The sequence below is a fragment of the Triticum dicoccoides genome, chromosome 2A, assembly GCF_002162155.2.
Source record: "Triticum dicoccoides isolate Atlit2015 ecotype Zavitan chromosome 2A, WEW_v2.0, whole genome shotgun sequence".
Lineage (NCBI taxonomy): Eukaryota > Viridiplantae > Streptophyta > Magnoliopsida > Poales > Poaceae > Triticum > Triticum dicoccoides.
Window position 1 is genome coordinate 48,543,423 of NC_041382.1, and position 5,788 is coordinate 48,549,210.

At 42.0% G+C, this 5,788-nt stretch overlaps 1 long non-coding RNA gene across 3 annotated transcripts; it reads right to left on the reverse strand.

The window, feature by feature from the left end:
* Nucleotides 1-1,346: 1,346 nt before the first annotated feature.
* On the reverse strand, nucleotides 1,347-5,491 carry LOC119353136. 3 transcript variants are annotated; one of them, XR_005170323.1, is made up of 6 exons: nucleotides 4,979-5,491; nucleotides 4,726-4,882; nucleotides 3,599-3,805; nucleotides 2,396-2,521; nucleotides 2,145-2,200; nucleotides 1,347-1,722 (listed from the first exon to the last, which is right to left on the reverse strand). It is a non-coding gene; the product is annotated as an uncharacterized LOC119353136 (long non-coding RNA). The 3 variants fall into 3 exon arrangements; XR_005170324.1 differs by having other exon boundaries at nucleotides 1,414-1,722; nucleotides 4,726-4,808; XR_005170322.1 differs by lacking the exon at nucleotides 4,726-4,882 and having other exon boundaries at nucleotides 1,414-1,722.
* Between the last annotated feature and the right edge of the window lie 297 nt (nucleotides 5,492-5,788).

Genomic DNA, 5,788 nt, shown 5'->3' on the forward strand with positions numbered 1-5,788 from the left:
GATAATATCAGTTTGGAGAATAATTGAGGCCATAGGTTGCTGGAAAAGTAAATGAACAAGCTCATTATTCCAAAAAATTTGTCCAGGGAGCCAAAGATCCTTAACTAAAGAAGGATATCTAAAGCCCGGTTCTTGAATAATGAGATGATCATGAATGGAAGTCCAAAGGGTGCACCAAGGCGTGCTCCAAATAGAGATATTACCTTGAGTTAATTGGTAAAAAGAATGAGCTTTCAATTTAGGAATCATTTTTAATACCGAAGCCCAAAAAGCAGATTTAGGAGCAGAAGAATGAGCAACCCAGATGGAGGAGTCATGAAAATATTTAGCCTTAAGAACTAAATACAGCTGAGAAAAAGGGATTTAGCAATTCTCCAAGCAGCTGCAAAAACAAGACTCTCATTGATAGCCTTCAAATTTCTTATGCCCAGTCCACCTTCTTTAGAATTGCATATGTCTTTCCATGCACGAAGACAAAGACTCCTTGTAGAATCATTCTCCCTAACACCTGTCCACCAGAAATTTCTAATGACAGCAGTGAGCTTTGCAATAAACTTCTTTGTGAACAAGATGTTAGCCATATAATAAACAGGAATAGCAGAGAAAACAGAGCGAATCAATTCAAGCCTCGCAGCATGAGAAAGCATATTGGCTTTGTAAGCAGGCAATTTATTCATAAATTTATCAAGAACAAAGTTATAGGCGGCGGTTCTATTTTTAGCAGGAAGAATAAGCGGATGACCAAGATGAGTGAAATTGGTATCCATGGAGGAAACAGGAAAAACTTGCTTAATCTCCTGCCTTGTAGGTTGACTAACTCGAGAACTAAAAAGAATGGCAGATTTGGCCCAGTTTGGAGTTTGACCTGAAATAGAACAAAAGTGGTGAATGAGCTGAGCCATAGCAGTGGCTTCCTAGATAGTGGCTTGACCACAAACCAACAAATCATCTGCAAACAACAGAGAATGACACTACACCACAACACCAATGCAATGGCACATAATCTGCCGGGAGAACACCATTAAGAGGGCAGATAAACTGCCGCGAGAGAGATTTTCCCGACAGATAGGACTGCCACGTCAACGGCTGCCAGGGATTACTTGTCCCGGCAGATAAATAATCCCCGGCAGTTTTTCTGCCCCGACCATTTTATCTGCCGGCAGTTTACTTTCACCCGGCAGAATCATAGTGGCTAGCAACTGCAGTTTACCGGCAGTTTCACTGCCTGCACAAGCACATTTACCCGGCAGGTAATATGCCATCACGTGCTTTTTCACAAGCAATCAAAATTATTCTATGTGCAATATCCCTGATTAAATATCCAATCATTATGTTCAAACAGTCCGGACAGATCACACAACTTACACATACGTTCAATCAGATTACATGTAAGACCTCATGCAATAACATAAATAGACGAAAAACATATGTTTTTAACACATGCATGAACCGTACATATATAGACATTATATGCCTCAAAATGCAAAGTACATATGTTTAAGGTAAAGAAATCGTGCCACGCAACCAAAATTGGCATACAATGGCTTGTCTGCTGAAACAACCACCAAAATGAGCAGTGTAAAACTTGTCAATATCTGGAGGTTCAACAAACAAGACATATTACATATATATCATCACTCCAGCAACTTGTCAGACCTTCAAAACCTCCAGAGCAACTTGTAGATCTTCCAAACCTCCATCAACTTGTGTATCTTGAGAAACCTGCAACAAATCGGAAACTCAGAAAATGGTGCTATCGTTTCAAATTTTAAATCAACATATTAAAGATTTTGATGTGCTGCAGTTTAACGTCAGCATATAACTCTTCTGAATGTTATGCACTTCATCATCACAACAAGTAGTGATTATTACGTACATAATTAGATCAAGCAGAAATTATTTGCGCTTCACATACAAAATCTTCCATGGGCAAATATGACAAAACAAGAATGTGTAACATTGTTGCTTGCTTCACTAAACTGTATAGTCCAAGCTCATCCAAGAAATAGATTGCACTAATTTTATCAGTAAACTTTCAGATCTGATATGAAAGTCAACCTAGAACAAAAGAAAGAATCCACAAAACAAATTTGAAAAACCAGAGGACTGTACAGCAAAAAATCAAAGTTGAAGATGCATATTACCTCCTCAACTTGCTTGTGGTCACATTACTGCATTTGCTAGACTTATCCACTTGCACCTGCATACATACAAGCGGACTTTTAAGGTGTAAAAATAAATTGAGAGCAAGCATTGAGCATGCAAAAAAAAATTGTAACCACCCTAGCCAGGGTAAAATTTTGTGCCTGGCCAAATATTTGGCATCGTGGATCTGGGCACAAAACAAGCACATTGATAGATCATTAATGCGTGATATGGTTAAGATTTTACATACCTTAAATTAGTCTTTCAGCTGCTCTTTGAGGCCCATAACATGAGGGATGATAATTTGGATCAGCGGAAACTGTTCAGGGATGCCAAAAGAATCTCGAGACAGTAAAATGTATCAACTCAGAGGTAACTGGCAATTTAGAGGCAAGTGCATTATTAACAAGCTGCTAACAAAATCCTGAGAACAAAGGGTGTATCTTAGGTTTAACTGAATGCAGACATTCACAGTAACTATGGTGGCCTTGGTCAAGCATATTGCAAAACAACACCTATCTGAAACTAGCTGAAATCTAGTTAAGTGGTAACTGATTTTGCTGGTAACCAGAAATCTGTTTATATGAAGAAACTTGTTGAAACCTAGTTAAGTGTTAACTGATTTTTCTTGTAACCAGAAACCTGAAATTGGCTTTGACTAGAACTAGTTGAAACATGAAGCGCAAAACTTGTAGAAACCCATATATCCCAGTTCCATATGTGTTCCCTGGAAACTCCCGGATTTTTAATGACTTTGAGCGAATTTGCGTGCCGGAGGATATGGGAACAGAATTGATAGCAAAGTTTGACAGGAACCTGCGTGAATAATCCATTAATCATCATGCCCCGATCGGTTGGTTCGGTACTCGGTTTTGAACCGAACAGGCCGAACAGTTTGCGGGATGTGATGGCGGGATGGGATGGCGGATGGGATGGCTGCTATACTTTTGTCTCGGCAGGGCTAGATAACAACACGTGTTATGCTCAAAGAAAAAAAATACATGAGGTGAGCGAGACAACAGGCAACAACAAACAGTACCTAGGTTCACTAAAAAAAGCTGGCGGGCGTCCTGTACGTGTGACGAGAATCAGGGGGGCAGCCGGCCAGCCTACGGCACTGTTTTCCACTCATCACATTAACACGCCATCTCATCAATACAATTGATTTTTTGTTTGTTGGCTGGCAACACAGAGCGAACAAATGGGAACTAATTTATGGAAGACGCACGAGACAGTTAGTGGTGGGCCTCGGTGCTTCGGTCAATTCGGTTGCCTGACTGTGCATACATACACATGCCAAGCAAAATCTCGGTTCATATGTTTACTGCAGTTTTATTTGCATGAAGCATATAAGAAACGAAATGCTAAATAAGTTTCAATGTTCTGAAATAGCAGCAAACATGTATCCAAAAGAAAAATACTGAATCTAAGACTTAACTACCAAGATTATTACCTCCTCAGCTTGCTTGTGGTTGCGTACTCGTGTTGCTGGTTTTGCCATGAACTTATAAGTCACTCTCAGCTGCATATATAGAAGCAAAGACTTTTAAGCTATCAACCATAATAGTCATTGGTAAATATATAATCAGAAGAGCATAAGCTTATGTGCTTGTATGGAGTAGTCGATGCTGCTTGGTGGAGAGGACAAACAACAGGCATACTGCTCACAAAACAAAAAATCCAAAATATTATTTCAGTGAAAGCATCAAATGAAAATTAGGGAACAGTTTGTAAGAATTACATATAGGAGAAAAGAGCATGGTACTCAGCTAGCCCCACGACCCAATTCTTCAAAAAAAAATCTACTTAGGAGCATAGCTCCCAATTTCCATTACTGAAAACATCACATGTCTCAAGTTCGTCCCCCTCCAGGGGTACCTCAAAACATCAGAAACTAAGCCACACACAGCAGCACTACTACCAAACTAGACACAGAACCTAAACAACGAGCATCCAAACGTTCTAATTACCAGCAACAAAACAATAGTCTTATATTACTCATGGCCCTACATGACAAGGTACTGTACTACCAGGGTTATATTACTTGCACGTGGCACTGCAAGTAGGCCTTTTCTGAAATCTGAACCACAAGCACATCTTAAGCTATTTACCATCTCTGTGAACGTAGCTATGGATGAATTTGTTCTTAAGTGTTAAGCTAAATAAAAAAAGTTTTAAGAACAGGGGATCTGGCAATTCAGTAAGTCATGATGCCATGGAATTTCCAGTAGGGGCGACGGTACAAACCAATTGCTCTCATTTTACTCTAGAAAAATAAATTATCAGACATATGTTTTTCAATTCAATAATAAAGGTTGCAACAATTGAAGGGATTTCTACTATGATAGACAACTACTGATCATTAAATTCCAGAATCACATGACTGGGAGCAGTGGCAAACTGGCAATAGAAAATTATGGAAGAAAATTCCAGATCAAACCCCATATATCTATTTTCATAGAACTAACACATTCACTAGTTAAAACTATTAAACTCTAGAAGCGTTACTTCACTTTCAGTCTACATTTGCAGAAAAAAAATATACAGAAAGAAGTTCTCTAGCTATATTTGCAGCACGACCTTGAAACTTAATTTCCCAAAGCTTGCATGTAGTACCCCTACTGGGATTCACTGATTTAGTATGTAGTTGAAGCATCCATTTGCTGCAATGGAAGATCTCTTCACCATAAGCAAAACTTGGGCTATCGGATGACAAAGCTAGTCTTTATCTTCAGAGCTGTAGTGTCATATAAACTCAAACACTTTCTGAAGTCGTTCTAGTTACTGCTCAGAAGAAAAAAGGAACAGAAGTTTGCAAAGATTGAAATCTCACCGGCCAAGTGCTCTCCGTGAGCAAGGAGGCGGCGCTGCACCTGGGGGAGGATGTAGAGGAGGTGGAGCTTCTCGAGAGAGGGGCCGTACAGGAAGGCCCGCTGCTCGGGTGAGGGAAACAGGAGGCGACCCAACTTAGTGCTCAGGGAAGGATGCTCGTGGAGGAGGAGGCCCTGCTCGGGGGAGAAAGCTTGAGGAGGAGGAGGCCTGCTCGGCGGAGGAAACCTGTGGAGGAGGTCGTTGTTGTGGTGGGGATGGAGGGCGGTCGGCGGCTTTCCTCTGGAGGAAGCAGGCGCTGGGTGCGCGGGGGATGGGAACGAAGCGACGAAGGGTTTCCTTGGTAGAGAAGGGTGCTCGGCGACGACTAGGCGGTCGGCGGCGATGTGTTTGGGGACGAAGCCGGCGCTGCGGTCGAGTGGTTGGTGGTGGCGGCGGCGGTGTGGTAGGGGTTGAGGGTTAGGTTTTGGAAGATTTGGGGAAGAACTGGTCAGGGGCTCAGGGCGACGAGCCGACGACCAAAGGAACCTTTCGATCTCGCGCGCCCTTTCTCCTGCGCAAGCGCGCTCGGCCCAATTGTTTTTTTAGAAACGGCCCAGTTACTTTGGTTACGCGTGGCATACAAGTTCCCGGCACACAACAAGCCGCAGTTTAGTTGGGCCGGCAGATAGGATGACCTGCCAAGTGGACATCGTTGCCGGCAGTTCGTGTGCCCTCGTTTGTTAACTTCTCCCAACAGTTTCTCTGCCGGTAAGTAATTCTCCCGGCAGTTGTTCAATTCCTGGCAGTTTCTTTGCCCTTGGTCGGGTATTTC